The sequence below is a fragment of the Thermobia domestica genome, chromosome 10, assembly GCF_964235325.1.
Source record: "Thermobia domestica chromosome 10, izTheDome1.hap1.1, whole genome shotgun sequence".
Classification (NCBI taxonomy): Eukaryota; Metazoa; Arthropoda; class Insecta; order Zygentoma; family Lepismatidae; genus Thermobia; species Thermobia domestica.
Genome location: NC_137463.1, coordinates 271,209,005 through 271,226,861, shown reverse-complemented (window position 1 = coordinate 271,226,861; position 17,857 = coordinate 271,209,005).

Sequence of the window (17,857 nt, the reverse complement as noted above, 5' to 3'; positions counted from 1 at the left end):
CACGTAGGTATACGCCTATGTGTTTCGTCACGAAGACTTCTGGGCCGCGGTGGCTTAGTGGCAGAGGGTTCACACATGATGTGGGCACGCGTTCTATACCAACTTGCGCCAAGTGGGGTTTGTGGTGAACAAACACTGTGTGTGAGGGATTTTTTCGGAGTTCCTCTTTCCCACAACTTTTTCATTTCACCATTGCATTTATTCTCATCATCTCCGTCTCGTTTAACCTACCCGGGATGACAGTCGGACATAAAACTTAAATCTCTCATTTTCATTTTCACATTTACAGACCCTGTATCTGTGTTCCTTGAGTGCCCCAAATGCTAAATAATAATGGGTTGGAAGGCCCATGAAGTGTACTACCTGATACACTCATTATCTCAACTTGCTGAAAAAGTTAAGGGCTCACGTTAAGTTAGCGCCCCAAATCTTTGGTTTTCACACTTTATTAACTATATTGGCCCAAAAGATGAAATTTGTTAGTCTGTGGATCTTTATCTCGACTAGAGCAGAAAGTTGGGAGGCTCTGGTGAAGTTAGCCCCTAAATTTTCGGCGCTCATACTTCATTAACTATGGGAGAGCGAAAGCTGAAATTTGGTAGCCCATCCAGTCCGCAGACAGTAATATGTGGAGCATTCATTCTCTGAACCAGCCCAGAAAGTTGGGGGGAGGGGCTCACGTTAAATTAGTGCAAGAAATCTTTGGCGCGCATATCTCATTAACCCTTTCGGGACAAAATCGATTTTGGGGTTTTCGTAGACTTTCAGTTAATGATTTATTGCCCAAACACTGTTAGCCCGATTGATATCGTTTACGTCTTGTATTTTAGAAGAGAGACATGGCTCCATATTGGTGTAAGTTAGATTGCAGTGTTGCAAACGGGAGGGATTATTGAAAAAAATGTAGGAGTGAAATTTAAAAAGAATCCCTAGCCGAATTTGATGATTTTTCTAGCTGGCAACACTGAAGCCACATGGGTTCAAGTCACCTAAAAAGAATTCTTTAGTATGTTGACAAGGTACAGTAAAAACCTGAAGTCGCTGGCTACCATACAAAGAGAGAAAGAAAAAATTCTCTCTCATAATACACATGAAATTTTGGCACTTCTTACGCGTCAGAAGGAAAAATCAGCATACATGGTGGTTCACCGGCTTCCCTAATTATTCAATAGTGCTCTATGGTGCGTTTTGTAGGCCAAGAATGATTTCAGACAGTTGTGCGTTGGTTTGAATATAGCCAACGACACTGAAATAATAGGGGGGAAGTATAAATTTCTCAAATTTTTCACAAAAAATTAGAATTCACATTTTTTGTAGCTGGCAACATTGCTATCAGACAGACGCAAACAACTTTAAAGTAACTTCTGGCCCACCACTAATATATTTAGCTAGTATCATGATAATATCTCTCATATTAGCATGTAATTTAAAAAAAAAACTATATCATTTTACCTAGAAAGTCACTATTATCCTTAAAATTATGTAATATGGTATACTATAAGACCTGAATTGTAGTGTCCCTAATTATCCAAGAGAAACTTTTTATAGTGCGTTGTGTAGGTCAAGGATGAGGCTTCCAGAATCTGGTATGTTCGTTCTAATGTAGCCAATAGAAGAGAAGGAAATAAGAGGCAAATTTTAGAAGGAAAAAAGTGGAATTTTTTACCAAAAGTCTGGAAATAAATAGTTCTATGGCTGGAAATACTGCTACGAGGCAGATGCAAGCTATCTTAAAATAAACCTTAGCCCACCACTAATATATCCTGAAAGTATCATGTCGATATTGAATAAACGAAGCTAGTAATTAAAAAATAATAGATTATGATAAATATAAAAGTGAGAAAAATCAAGGATTAGAACCTTAATGAAATGAAATGAAATCTTTGAGTTTCACGTCCTACGGTTATGGATGAATTATTGTTGCCTACCAGACTCGTAAAATTCGTTGGGACTGGGTTTCTTGAAGCTCGTCAAAAAGTACAGTATTTCCATGTGTTTCGTTTCATCTTGAACATAAAAATGCACTTCTCGTATCTACCACCATACAAATTTTAGTCAAAATCGGAAGACTCTCATTTCTCATGGGCATTTCTTGCCTCGTGGGCAACACTAATTTCATCGATTGCGAACAATACATATTATCCTTGTGACTGGTGTTCGTAATCAATGAAAGTACTAAAAAGTAATAAAACGATTGAATTATACTTAGGTACATAGGCGTAGCAAGAAATATACAATAGGAGGGGAAACATAACAAATACATTATTATTAATATTATTATTATTATCTTCCTATTTTGTAGAATAAATTTTCACTTCTTCTCGTGCCTCAAGCAATCGTTTATACAGTTTCTTCGAGCTTCGGTTACGTTTGCACAATTACTTCTGTAGATGAACTCAAATCGGTAGAAATGACACACTACCAGGGACGTACTCAGGGGGTGTCGTCGTAGTCCGAACAACCCGAAATTACCACTTTTCTGTAAATTTAGTGTAATATTAGGGGTGATTTTACAAATTTGAAAATAATTTATCTTCACATTGAATTTGGACCTCTCCTCCGAAGTAAATTCCTGCGTAGAGTACGTGCCAACATACTACAATTTTTAATTTCAGTAAAAATCCTTTCGTTTTCTTGCCCCCCAGGACAACTATATACTCTGCCAGTTAATATTTTCTAAACATTTGGAGTGATGTATCGTCATATGTATAGATTAACCTCTTACACACAGGGAATGTTTCTTTTCCAAGATTTAAATGAAACTGTTTTCCATTTCCATACAGAATCCAATTCACCTAAGATGGCCAAAGTTTGTGCGCTCACCTGCTCAGACAAGCCCTTCCTCCACCAACGGTTGTGCTCGATGTGGCAGCCACGAGCCTGGACTATCGCCCTGCAACGCAATTGACACTGAAGCATTGCGCGTAGAAGGTGTATGAGGGGAATGGTAGACCACACCGCTTGATAAGCTTTCCAGAGCCCTCTATGGTAGTGGGACGCCTTTGTGTGAGTCCTTGTTTCAGAAGGCCAAAGGCGCAGAAATCCATTGGCTACGCATCTGGTGACTCCACAGGTTTGAACGAGAAGGGTATAACAGACACACCAGTATCCGTGGCCATACGCCGATAATACGCGACAGAACTGCGACCATTGTGACTGGATGCTTTGTCCATGCGGATTCACATCTTCTGGGTGTCCCTGCCATACAACTGTGGGATGTGCGTTTTGTATAAGGGCTCCATGATGTTAGTTTGAAAGTGGGCTGCATTTACCTTGTCCTCGGAATTCACACGATGCATTGGCAACTTCCCACTGGCGCAGAAACCATGAATAAAAAATGGCCCTGCGCTTATTGGTGTCATCAAGGTAGATCCATGCTTCATTCAGAGTGACAACCCACTACCAATTGTCATCTGAAAGGTACTGTTCATACAACTTTCTTGAATCTCTCTTGAATGTGCCTTGGTGATAACTTATGACCCATCGCCTTATGTCTTTTCTTTTCTTTTTTCTTTTTTTTTTTTAATTTTCAAATTGTCCTTTATGATGCGACAGACTGTGCTCTGTGACTTCCTGCATGAGATGGCAAGGTTGCTTTGGGTGTGTGGGTTCTTCTTCACAACTGCTGCCCTGATGTTTCTCACAACGCGTGGTTTCCTGGCTGGACATGCCCGTTTCTTCTTCACTCTCATGACTTGATATTTAGAGCCGGTGCTTTTACAGCGCTATTACCCTTCATACTGCACGCCTGCAGCTCTGTAAAATTGACCACCTTAGGTGAACTGACCTTCTGTAGTATATGAAAGACTCAATAGGAGGGGTTACAACCCTCCCCCCTTCGGTACGCCACTGCCTAGGTATATGTCATATTTAAACGGCATGTGTTGAGTAATAGAAAAGATCTTTTCGCAAACTCTCTTTAGTGCATTTTCAAATTACAAATTGTGGTTAGGCCATTATTAGGTAAGTAAGCGTAGGCTCAGAAATATGTCTCCATCTTCATGATACATAAAAAATGGAATGAAACTTTATTCGGCAGGCCTGTACACGAGATTTAAACAAAAAACAGAAACTCAGCACCAATATAGAATGGTAATATTTAGACTTATACATGTGAGCATTGACATTCATTTATGAAATACTAGCTGAAATGCCTGGTGTGCACAGGGAAATATAGTTATGAGAAGTGTCTCAAGGTATACTTGAACTTAATTTCTCCTTCCTGAAATATTTTATTTTTCACATAAAGTATAAACCACTCTTCATTGAACCCCGCCCTAGGATGCACACCCCAAAAAATTAAATATAAGCCTACTACAGTATTTTCCAGACTATTATGTCCTTGATGAATTTACCTAGAAGGAACTTATATATTAAGTTTAATCTTCCTAACATCGATCCCCGGTGAGATTCGTGTCGTTTGGATACACGCTAAGTTGTAGATCCACGTCTTACATAAGAGTCGCTGCTGAAAGAGACAGTATTCTATATATCACCTCACCTCGTAAGATATTATAATTTTGCATTACTTTTTACCCCCTTTTCCGTTTTTAACCTTTTCCTTCCCCTCTTTCTCTCCCTTCCCGCAAGATGCGCACCAAAAATTCTAAATAGTCAACGTTTTGTTGCAGACTACGATATCTTTAATAAAGTTACTAGAAAGGAGCTTATATATCAAGTTTCATCAAGGCCTTAACATTTGACCTTGAATATCTTAAAATACCTCCTCTTCAATTTCTTTGAAAAAAAAACATATTTTATAAGCCCAATGACAAATATAAAGAGGGCACACCAGGGGCATCGTAGAAAAAATATTTATCCACATCGCTGCATCAACAAAAATCACGAAAAAAGCTCTTTAATGCATCTTAAAGTACAATTTACTCATAAACTTGAAAATTAATTTTACTAACAAGGGATGTATCTGGACTCGGACGGAAGAATCCAAATGAAACCATGTAGGTTATATAAATTATTGGACACAGAAACCGTGGGGTCAGCAATTCCCATGTAAAAATCTGCGTTTGTGGACAGGCGGCATCTTTGTGTTCGGATATAGGGTGAACTATTCATCTTGATACGCCTTAATAACTTTTAAGCGAATATATATATAACGCTGGGATTTTGCACATTCAAATATCGGCAAGGTGATATTTTCTGGCATACTCTTCAATACCACCAAATTAAGTGTTGCCAACCCATCACATAGTTATATTTTTTCATTGGCAGTAAGTCAGGTTATTATAAATTTGAAATCTACACTTAAAACAAAAACAAACGATATCACAGTAGTTGTTCAGTGTTGCAAACTATGGAAGCTACAGCATCACAAACATTCACAAATATAAAAATTTTATAGTCCTCTACATGAGTAATAACTCAAGAGATACTGACGGGACAATACACGTCCAACGTACGTTAGTGCAGTATACTACTGTCGTGGTATGACATATTTCGAATAAATACGAAAAAAGCTACAAGGATTTGAAAATTTGACTTTAAAAAGCTTTATTTCAAAAAGTCCTCACATAAGTATCACATCTAATTATACAGATTAGTTGCAAAAGACGTAAAGATCATAATGCTATTTACTGCAATTTGATATGTTAAACCGTTTTGAAGATATAATAATTATTGTAAAAGTTGTCAACTCGGCTGAAAATCTTGTAAATGCGAGAACTTGTTGTAATTACACCTATTAGAAACTGTTTCTGAGATGTAAAAGAAAGATAGAAATTCAACAGTCATTTTCAAAATTTCTTGCAACTACGTTATTTTAATATTTCCAACTTTAACAATAACTATTAGGCTATATCTCTGGAACAGTTTAAAATATCAAATTGCAGTAAACGACATTATGATCTTTACGTCTTTTGTAACTAATCTATGTAATTAGATGTGATATTTATCCGAGGACATTTTGAAATAAAGAAGATGCCTATAAAATTTGAATATTTTTGAATGTTTGTGATGCTGAAGCTTCTTTAGTTTGCAGCACAGAACAACAAGTGTGATATTGTTCGTTTTTGTTTTAAATGTAAATTTAAAATTTGTAATAACCTGACGTAGTGTCGTTTGAAAAAATATAACTTTGTGATGGGTTGGCAACACTGTTAATTTGGTGGTATCGAGGAGTACATGAGAAAATGTCCCCTTGCCGAAATTTGCATGGAGAAAAATTTCAGCATTCTCAATTCATTATTTTACAAGTTACAATTGCGTTTTAAGAAAAATGGTGCACCCGGTATATATTCCACCCTTTCCATGGCTCTAATGTCATATACAAATTTTGGGACATTACTTTATCCTTTTCAATATCTTCCATGCGCTGTGCAACTTGAGTTATATGAACCTAATAGTATAAAGGAGTGCTCCATAATATTATGAATTGTAAATATCCAACACGTGTACAGAGTGATTCATATTTTAGGATTGAAGTTCAACGTTCTTTAAAGCTGACATGTTGTAACTTGCGTAATAATTTCATACTTTTTTTTTTTTCAACACGTTTATCGTTCAATTGTATTATTGTTCATGTTTGTCATGTTTTGTACGTAGGTAATGCTTGTTAACTATTCTAGCATCAAATCCCTTCGGAGAATATTGTACAGTTGTTCTTATGGATACTGGTTGAGCATAAATAGAGGCGATGAATGTATTCAAAGTCGGCAGTAATCGTGGAAGAGAAGGAAGAAGACAGTATATTGTAATTTTTTGTTTGTAACATACAAGTTATGTATCATTAATCAAATATATGGTGTTATTCTTAGTGTGGTAAGAATAAAGAGTAAATTCACAACAATCTTGTGAATGCATTTTATTTGGTGAACTAAGAGGTATTCTTGCATTACTTTTTTTTTAATTATCCATTCATTCCATCAGTTCATTTTTTGTGTTATAATCATTTCCTTAGTTAACATAAGGGTGACACACGGGAGACGGATAGTTTTGAACTGCGTAGTACTGAGAGTGTGATGGTGGGAGGTGGTCGTAGTGGGGATAGTTGTGGTCTACACAAGACGGCATTTCATTTACTCAGTTACTGCTCAATCAATATGAAGCAGTAGGACTTGAAACGTCGATTGTTTGTCTATGACAGTTTCGTGAGAAGTGGTGAGTCTATTACAGCTACGCAGCGATAGTTTCGTGCGCGGTTTAATGTCGGTTGACATGGAGCTGTTCCGAGTCGTAACACAATCCACAGATGGGTGTGAAAAACTTCAGATAGACTGGAAACACACTGGATAAGAATCATCCTGGCACGAGACGCAGTATAACGACAGCAGAAAATGTTAAAAGGGTAAGGGAAGCGGTACTCAGAAGCCCAAGGTAGTCAGCTAGACGTCATGCTAGTGAGCTACGAATCAATCGTGAATCGGTTAGACAATTCTTAACATTTTTTATAGAGGTAGTTAGTGAGTACTTCAAATTATATGCCCTTACCAAACTCCATCTATAAAAACTGTTGCGGAAGTACCGCGGGATTTTGAAACAATGATTTTTGGATAGCACACATAGTTCCTAAGTGAAGTCTTTACCCGACTTCGGCAGGTCCCATACTTTTGGAGATATGGACCTTTAAAGTTCAATTTTTCATGATTTCGGCAGCACATAACTCCGAGAAGAAACATTTTTGCACCCAAGTTGGTCTATAGTTTTTGTCTTATCTTAGTGTCAGGAATCATCTCCCAAATGTTGTCGGTGTTGTTTTAAAACACCATATATATATATATATATATATATATATATATATATATATATATATATATATATATATATATATATACAGGGACGTACGGAAGGGGGGGACACGGGGGTCCGGACCCCCCCCCCCGAAATTTCGACTTTTTAAAAATTTAGCCTAATTTTAGGGGCAATTTTAGCAATTTTAATATAAAATAGCTTCATATTTAGTTTGAACCCCCCACCGAAATAAATTCCTGGGTACGCTACTGTATATATATTAGTGTCGAATTAATAGTATTTGAGGTAGCTGAAACGATTATTGACAATATCGTTTTAGCGAAGCCAAAGTTCAACCGAATGGACATGGAAACAAAGGAGCACAAGGACGGGGGTCCATTTTAGCTCGGTCTACGACCTCTCACCTCATGAGCCTACAAGCATACCGAATTATTAATTCCTATTCCCATTTCAATCATGATAATTTTGAGGGCCAAATCATGTCCCATTTAAATAACATGGGAACGATTTTTCAGTTGCCCATAAAACCTCAATAAATTTGAATTTTTTTTTTTTTTATTTTTGGTGATTTACACCTATGATGCTATCGGAAACGTACAAGGATACCGACTTTTAAGTTATAATTCCAATTTTAGGTACCTAAAACATAAGATTTCATGTCAAAAAAAAAAAAAAAAAAAAAAAAACAAATCCATAAGAATAACTTGTAAATTTTTTCCTTCCCATTAGACCTCCTAAAAAATAAAAATGTTCACTTTTGGCACTTTTTTCGCTCGGTCATTTGCGAAAATGAACTAACATACCAAATTTGAAGTTTCCATGTTAACCAGAAGAATGTGTTATTTTCTGTTAGTTCATATAGTTTTATAAATTATATTACCTTTTGCTACCTGGGGCCTCCACCCCCAGACCCCGGAGTCTGCTCGGCTTATGGCTTCGCATTTCTTATCTATCAGCCTTTGCATCAACAGTGAATTTCGTGCACTTGCTCTTCATATTTCCTAAATCTGCTCATTCGGGTGCTTCGTCCCCAAACACGGTCTTTGCTCGGCCTACGGCCTCGCACCTCTTTAACCCACAATACTCTTGTTTCTTTTCCTATTTCAACTATGTAAAAGATAAAATTTTGTATCCTAAGAAAACGCCCATTTAAATAGCATGGGAATTTCTTCATCCCCATTAGACCCCTAAAAATTAAAAAAAAAAAAAAAAAAAAAATAATCACTCTTGGCAATTTTCTTGTCGGTTAGTCCTGGAAGGCTACAATCATGCCAAATTTCGTCATTCTAATCCTGCCGGAAGTGCCTAAACATTTTGGGGTGTAGAAGACTTTCCATATAAATAACATGGGAAAGATTTTCCAGTTCCTTATAAAAACACTATAAGGTTGGAAATTTTTATATCTGATGATTCACTTAGGTAACGCTAACGAAAACGTACAAGCATACCGAATTTCAAGTTTTTTTTCCAATTCTAAGTACGTAAATCATGAGATTATAGGTCAAAACAAGAAAAGGCCTATTTAAATAACATGGGGAAATTTTTCATCCCCTCTTTCGACCCCCTGAAAATTAAAAATATTCACTTTTGGCAATTTTTCTGTGGGTTAGTTCCGGAAAGTTATAATCATGCCAAATTTAACCATTATAGCCCTACAAGAAGTGCTCAATAATTTATGTCAGCTCATGTAGTTTTATATATAGTTAAGATATTTATACAATTTTATGGCGTTAGCGCCATCAACAGCCTTAAGCCCGTCAGGTTTGAGAAATTACGTCTCTCGGCGAGCATAGAATCCGGGGAAAGAAACGAATGAGGAGGGGAAGGAATCATTCCATGTTATTTCAATTTAAAGCACCCCGAGGTATTTATGGAACATTTTCTACACCCAAAAATGATTAGGCACTTCCAGTAGAACTACAACGATTAAATGTGGCAAAGTTTGTAGCCTCCTGGAACTATATAGAAAATTTCCAAAAGTGAATATTTTCAACTTTTAGCAGCTTTAAAGAAAATAATAATAATAATAAAAAACCTGTGTAATTTAAATATACTTTTTGGATGTATAAAATCTTATATTTTAGGTACCGTAATTGAAATCGGAATAAAAACTAGGAAGTTTGATATGTTAGTAGGTTTATGAGGCGCGAGGCCGTATGATGAGAAATTTTGTATCTGGCGACAAATTCCCACCTACTTAAAACCAGACTAATTTTATAAACATTCAACTGTGCCAATTGCCAAGTTCATAAAGAAACTGAATCACAGCAACTGGGTAAGTAAGAAAATGCTAATCCAAATGTCAATTGAAAGTAACGGCAGCCTTTTAAGTAAATATTGGCAACAACGCATTTTAATTTTCCAACTTGGTCAGAAGTTAGCAGGGTTGGAAAAAGTACATTAAAAAAAGAACAAAACACGTGTTTAAAACATGAAAAAGGTGTTTAAAATGTTTTAATGATGTTTTAAAACACACACGAAAAAATACATGTTTTAAAATATTTTGAACGGTTTAAAACATGATTTTAAACATATTTCAAAATCGTGTAATCACGTATTTATTAAGACTTTTTTGCTCTTGCAACCGATCTTTTCATTTATTTTATTCTCTTTAAGACTACACAGTGTTGGGTATAGAATATTTTAGTATAGATTAGTAATTCTCAACTTATTTCATATAACGACCCTTTTTATTACACCCTCTTGTCAGTGGCTCTCATAAGTATTTTCTTGGATATAGTAAGCTTTTAAGGTAGATTTTAAAATTTACCTGCTATAGAGGTTTCACACAATCTATCAATATACATGGCAAAACAAAAGTCCTCACCATCCTTGTGCGTTGAGAACGGGTTGAGAGAGTGATGAAACTTGGAAGTGGTCTCACACATCAGATGGTGCTATCAAGCATCATGGCGAACATCTTTGCTTAGTATTCGAAATTTCAAATACAAATGGTGTCATGTTACATAAAGGCTAGAATTTTACCAGAAATGCTGTTGTGCGGTTATTTTAACCCTAAAGAAAATCATTTCGAGTTACCGCTTTTGAAAGTTTTGTAGTTATGCCTTTGGGGGCTAAGCTAGCGTTTCGTGGAGGTGCGTTAGATTTTTGTTGCAAAATTTGATTACTATTTCATAACACTGATGCTAATAAAATTATTTTATAATAATAGGGCTATTTTCGAAAAGTAATGTTTGAAGCACACTTCATGTTGTGCTAACTTTATATTTTCTACAAGTCTATGTAATTGGTTGTTTTCTGAGTCAAGAATTTATTGACGAAGGGTAATATTTGAAGAGTTCAGAGTACAATAGATCCAAATCCATTTTCTATAAATTTCAGTTCTCCTCAGAAAATGAATTCTATTTCAAAACGTAATACTTCGCAGTCAAGAATTCAAAACAAATGTAACTAAAACCTTGCAAAAAGGCGTGGGATAGTTTCATATGATAGCCACTAGTAGGGGCGTCAGTGGAACAGGAGGGCAACCGCCCCCATCCGCACCTTGCATTTCAGATTTTGGGGACAGTAAGACAGTTTTAGAAATCTTTTGATAAGCAAAGTCCAACAAAATAAGCTTGATGTCCTTACACCGAATAAATACGAAGAACAAACAGATGATTAAAACTGGGAAGTTGCTTAGGTCCAATTTCCTGAATTTTAAGCAGGCCCGAAACTCGAAAGTAGAGCCACCTTTGAAATCCTTGGGTTAAAATATATATATATACAAGAGAGCAATATAACCTATAGCTCCTTACGGCCAATGGAAATTGATTATAACTGATCAAAATCCGTATTTATTCGGTGTAAGGACTTCAATTTTTAAATGTTGGACTTTGCTAAGCAAAAAGTTTCTAAATCTGCATTACTGCCCCAAAAATCTGAAATTCAGGGTAGAAGACGGATGACTTCTAAACGAACGCCCTTGTCTAGCGGCAACCATACAAAATTCTAGTTTCTTTTTTTTTCATGTAGTTTTTCTTACTTTCATCTCGGATTCGAGGTTGTGAAAATATGACATTTTACGTCGGTGTATTCTTTTCGACACATTATGCATTTATGTAACGTAATTATGCATCATTCACTATGACATTCGGAGCTTGACTTGTTAATCATTGTGGGGGGCGCGGTGGCTCAGTGGTAGAGCGTTCACCTCTGGTGCTTGGGGTCCCGGGTTCGATCCCAGCCCCCGCCAAGTGAACTTCGTGGTGGACAAACACCGTGCTCGTGGGTTTTCTCGGGGTTCTCCCGTTTCCTCCCACTTTCTTCATTCCACCATTTCACTCATCTCTCATCACACCGTCTCCTTTAGCCTAACCGGCATAACCGTGGGACGTAAAACTTAAAGATTTCATTTTTTTTTGTTAATCATTCTCACGCTGCAGCATACACAATACAAGTATAATGTTAATATCTTAAATTTATGAGCAAAGAGGGGGGAAATTAGCCATCCTCCCCACTCCGTCAACGCCTTTGTCTAGCGGTTGTCCTATGAAACTGTAGTTCACACGCTTTCACGTGGTTTTTATTTCATTTATATCAATTTATATCATACCCTATGCTACGAAGATATTACGTTTGCTGAGCAAAAGTGAACCTTTCTGAAAATGGACTTGGATCCCTTGTGCTCTAAATGTTGAGTTGGAGCCAAATTTATCCTGCAACCCAAGTTTGTTCGAAACACATAAAATTAGTTTATTTAGTTTTATTGATTACATCTTGCATCAGTAGCAAGGCTATATGAGACAGGGCTTTTTGTTTAAAGTGGGATCCGAACCACTAATTTTGAAATTTTACGTGGGATCGCAGTCAAAATCTATACAGCAAATTCCGACGTCTCGTGTCTGTATCCTCAAAATTTAATGTTAAAAGACTGAATATTGCACCCTGTAGCGTGGTACATACATACTCTGATTTTCACGAAGCTTTGCACCCCTTGTAAACAATGCAGACTGCAGTGCAGAAATGTTGCCAACTAATTAAACAAAAAATGTTATATGCAATTTTATGCTAAGAAATGAATAAACAAACTGAAGGGGGAAAAACAATGAGATTAAAAATAAAATTGCATGGGCTTGTGATAAGAGAATCAGGAACCATTTTCTCCCGTTTGCAGTGGCATACGCACTGCTCTCCTGAATCTTTGAACTACTATGTAAACGCAGACACGCATCAGGAGGAAGAAGGGCAGAACGTTGAATTTCTTCTACCAGTGTAAATTACAACTAAAACTTACTATCCCCACTCCTAACGTTTCCTCTAGCTGAGAATCTACCTAAAATGTTAGGATTTAGAGCCACTATTACATGATGACTTAAGTGTTCCTACTAGCAGATCTATGGTTGGATGGATGGATTAATGTTTATCGTCCCCATCAACAACAAGGTTCTATAAGATTTGGACCTACAGCCGAACGAGTGATCCGAACTACATGAATTTCCTCCGGAAATCGAACGCGGGTCTCCCGCCCGACGACGGGTACGCGGATCATATAGACACACAGGAGTTAATTATCAGATCTAGAAACATGTGCAGTTGTACTCACGACTTCTATTCAAAATTGAGCTCTTGGGGGGCCGCGGTGGCTCAGTGGTAGAGCGTTCACATCTGGCACATGGGGTTCCAGGTTCGATCCCAGTTCACGCCAAATGAACCTTGTGGTAGACAAACACCATGTGCGTGTGTTTCCTCTGGGTACTTCAGTTTCCTTCCCACTTTCTTCATTCCAACATTTCATTCATGTTTTCATCATCACCGTCTCCTTTAGCCTAGCCTGCATATTCATGGGACGTAAAACTCGAAAAATTTCATTTCATTTCATTTCAAAATTGAGCTCCTTGTACGTTTTCATTATAGGCGAGCGAGCGTTTGGAACAAGCAATTGTTAATTTCGCAAGAACTTGAAAATTACTGAGTTTACTTATTTATTGAATAGAGAGTTTATCTTTTTATTTCCTTTGTTATATGTAATAAAATATCTATAAAATATATTTTAAATCTTCGTGACTTATCCTTTCATTTGATATCTAACAGAAAAGTTACGCCATAAACTAATATCAGTCATGAGAGTATGAAGACTCTATCGACATCTTATTCAACAAATTCCAAGAAACTTTTTAGATTCTACATAGGAATAAAGACACATTATTTAACATGCACATAGTACCTCCTCTTAATTTCACTGCAGCCAGAAAAAAACAAGACTCAAAAGTTATGAACATTCCTATCCAATATTATAAAAATTCTTAAATGTTGAAGATTCTTTTGTACATTATTTCATTTCTGGCACCGAATATTCGGTTTTTGCATTTTTTAAATGGTCATTTATTCTGATCGCATTTTAAAAAGGCGATATAAAAATTATAACTGAAAAAATTAGCCTCATATTACTTCGTAATGAATCACTAAAACAGGTTTTATCCTCTTTAACTTCTCTCTATCCTCCCCCCTCTCTCTCTTTAATTGACTATTTCCTCATCTCTAATGAAAGGTCAAACAAAGATCTGAAATACTATAAGGAATTGATCTTCAATAAGAACAGCGAGTTCATTTGATTTCTCTTTTTCATTTTCTTAGCCCATTTTCATGAAATGACACAACTGTTTGACAACCATTCTTTGTGAAAAACTGAAAAATAACTATGAGTTAGCAACATTGAAAATGAGACTAATAACAGTTTACTCTTCCATGAGCAAATAGTACACAACAAATGCAATGTACTATGATAATTAGTTTATTGTTAAGGCACAGTAAGAACATTTAGGTTTCGACTCAAAGTATGTATCTATATGGGATCGAAATCTTGAACCAAAATCGAATTTGTAAGAGAAAACTGTTACAACAGGTGACAAAACACACGAAGTGCGTGCCACAATTTAAAGATGTCGCCTAAGGAAGCCAGCAGGTTACCTGCTGCTCCGAGTTATTATGTTCAACATAAACAAAGCAAACCTGTAAGTGCAGAAGAAAAGCAAATACTTTATCAAACGATATCAACGTTGTTCAATTCACTTGAAGAAAATTAAAACCTATAATAGCTAATTTTCATGTTCTCATAGAATATTTATTTACTTGTTTTGTAGTACTGAAGTTAGTATTTGTACATTCGCATGCTATACAATGTAAGAAAGCAAATCAATAAATTGAACTTAAGGGGGAAAAGTACCATTTGTTTTTCATGGATATGCATTATGATTTAGGTAATAGATGAAAAAGAAATAATCTCCCACAATGATAAATATGCTTGCTGTTACATACCAGCGCCATCTCTTTATCGTTTAGTTGATAATTTGACATAACTCATTGTAATTTCATCTATAATTACAGTTTGGGGAAAAATAACAACGTTCAGTTGCTCTTAAAGGAAGGGGGATTATATAGTATTGGGTATTTTGCCCTATATCACGGCAATGGTGTGAGAGTGAGACGAGTAATGCACATCGCAGTAGCAGAAATACATGCACGTGCTGCAGCAGAAATATTGCGGGAAACAGACGAAACAATTTCCTCTTCACCAATCAGCAAATAGTCGTGCGCGCAGTGATACGTCATCAAGTTACGCGGTTTGTTTAGGAAAGGTGCAAAGGACTGTGAAAAACGCTTTACATACAGACGGACAAATTGAGATCAAATTGTCCCAGACCTTGATGTTCAGCACTAACGTTATAATAAGTATCACACTTTAATGGTTAGTTACACGAGCGACTGCCATACCTTGCGTTTTTCGCCTGGTCTCTTCATACAAGCTATGCCAAGTTGTAAAGTTTCAAAGAAAATTTAGAACTGTGGTGGGGAAGAGGTACTAAATAAAATTGCCATAATATAATGAAAAAGATATTGTTGATACAAAATAAATTGTTACCTGAAGTTTCCAGTTGCATCTCAGCCACACCACTGACGTTAGATTCATCAGAAGCAATTTTCGGATCAACATTTTTACCATTTGTTTGGGTTTCCATTTTTTACCAAGCATTGTATTTTTCGTAATGATTTTCATTCTTTGAACTAATCCACCCATTTCTTTCTTACACGTTTTGCAACAAGCTCGTATGATCGTTTACTTATCTGATTGAGTTTGAGTTACTCTAATAAATTTGCACCAAATCATGTCCTTTCTTTCTTCCCGTATAACTCATGTTAAACGATTCCATGTTGTACGGAGACTGAGAACCAACATGTACTGTACAAACGAATGCCTGCGATATTTTAATTTCAGAACCTCAACTTAGCAAATAATATGTTGTTTGTTTTCTGAATACAACAGAAAAATTTGTTTCCGTGATAAATATTTTATTTATTTTTTAATATCAGTTCTACAAGTAGTCCAACCTTCGACTACGACACTTTCTCGCAAGTTAACTAACAAGCATTTAAACAATATAATATTCGTTAAAAATAAGGGGGAAAAGAGACTAAATTGTAGATCACCACACTGACTGCTGTAGCCACGAGAAATCAAAACATTCACATGGGAAGAAAATAGTCTTCTGATTGTAGAGCACTTTTACACAGTTCTCTTGCTCTGGATTTTTTTTTTTTCAAAAATAAAATAAAATGCAAATAAACATATGTTTAAGACAAGTCTTCAAAATACACGTGTTTAAAACAAGTTTTAATCATTTGTTTTAAATATTTTATTTTAAACAAAACAACCCTGGAAGTTAGTAAATTTGGGACGAAGCCCAAACTAGCAAAAACTTGAACTAATTACGTCAGCGTTTCCCAACCGGTGTGCCGCGAGGAAATCGAAACAAAATTATTAATTCTATAGCAACCAAATCGCGAGACAGGAAAAAAATGTATATTTTTGTATTTCATATTGCTATAGATTTCTACCATGGAAAAATTACAGACAGACAGTATTTCAGCACGTACACATTTCCACGGCTAGCTCCTATGTTACGTTTCAATTGAGAGTCATACTAACACCGAGAAATGGAAGCACTTGTACGGTACGCGTCAAGTACGTAGAACACTCATTCGCACGTGAATGACAGAACAACACTTTGTTCAACAGCTGTGTTTTGACTTCGACGCATCGCAAGCTGTTGATTGCAATAATATGCACCGGTTTTGGTTAAAACAGCAAAGTTAAAACTACAAGACACTTGTTTGTTCGTTCGTTATTTGGTGATCTTCGTTCTTAGTGAAAGGTTGGATACAGTTTTCGAAAAAGAAAATGTATTTTTAAAAACTCTGAGTCCTATATTTCATTGCAATTGTTTTCTATTTTAAAATTAGAATAAAAAATAAGCATAGGGGAAAACCAGTGATCGAGGTTTCATCTCTGTGAGATGATCAGTAGTCACAGAAAAAAAAAATACCATGGTATTTTATATTTGCAAATAATAATAATAATAATAATAATAATAATAATAATAATAATAATAATAATAATAATAATAATAATAATAATGATAATAATAATAATATCTATGAGTGTGCCGCGAGAATTCAAGTTACACCTGTAGTGTGCCGCAAGTTGAAAAAGGTTGGGAAACGCTGAATTACGTACATGAACCTTCAATTGTGCCACCTGCAAAGCGTATAAAAGAAGCGACAATTCACAGCAACTAGGTAACTAAGAAAATGTTAAGCTAAGTCAGTTGAACGTAACGAAAATCTTCTGAACAAGGCATTTGCCAACTTCATCAGAAGTTGGGGACTCTGGGGGGAGGCTTCTCTTTTCTCCCCCTTTCTCCCTGCTGAGACAAGATTTAGCTTTCTGGACCCTCCTGAATAAGTCATAGTCCCCCAAGAAAATCTTCCTGGGTACACCCCTGTATGATTATTTAATTATATTTGTCACTATTTTATTTGTCAGTTTCGTTTCTATGCAGTTTGGAACGTACGCAGTGTGGATTTTACGCAGTTTTGACGCTACGCAGTTTCGGTCGTATACAGTTTTGATCCTACTCCGGTTTTTTCCTATATAACTTCAAAAAAATATTATTACTTAATATTCTGTGATTATTTTTTATTTTATTATTCGATCATATGACCTTACCTGTTTTAGATCCTACGCCGGTTTTAGTTTGGATCGTACGCAGTTTGGATTCTACGCAGTGTGGATCCTACGCATGTAACCCGAAATAAACAGTGCAGGGCGATTATAAAAACAATAATATCACGGGCGGTTATGGTAATTATCAAT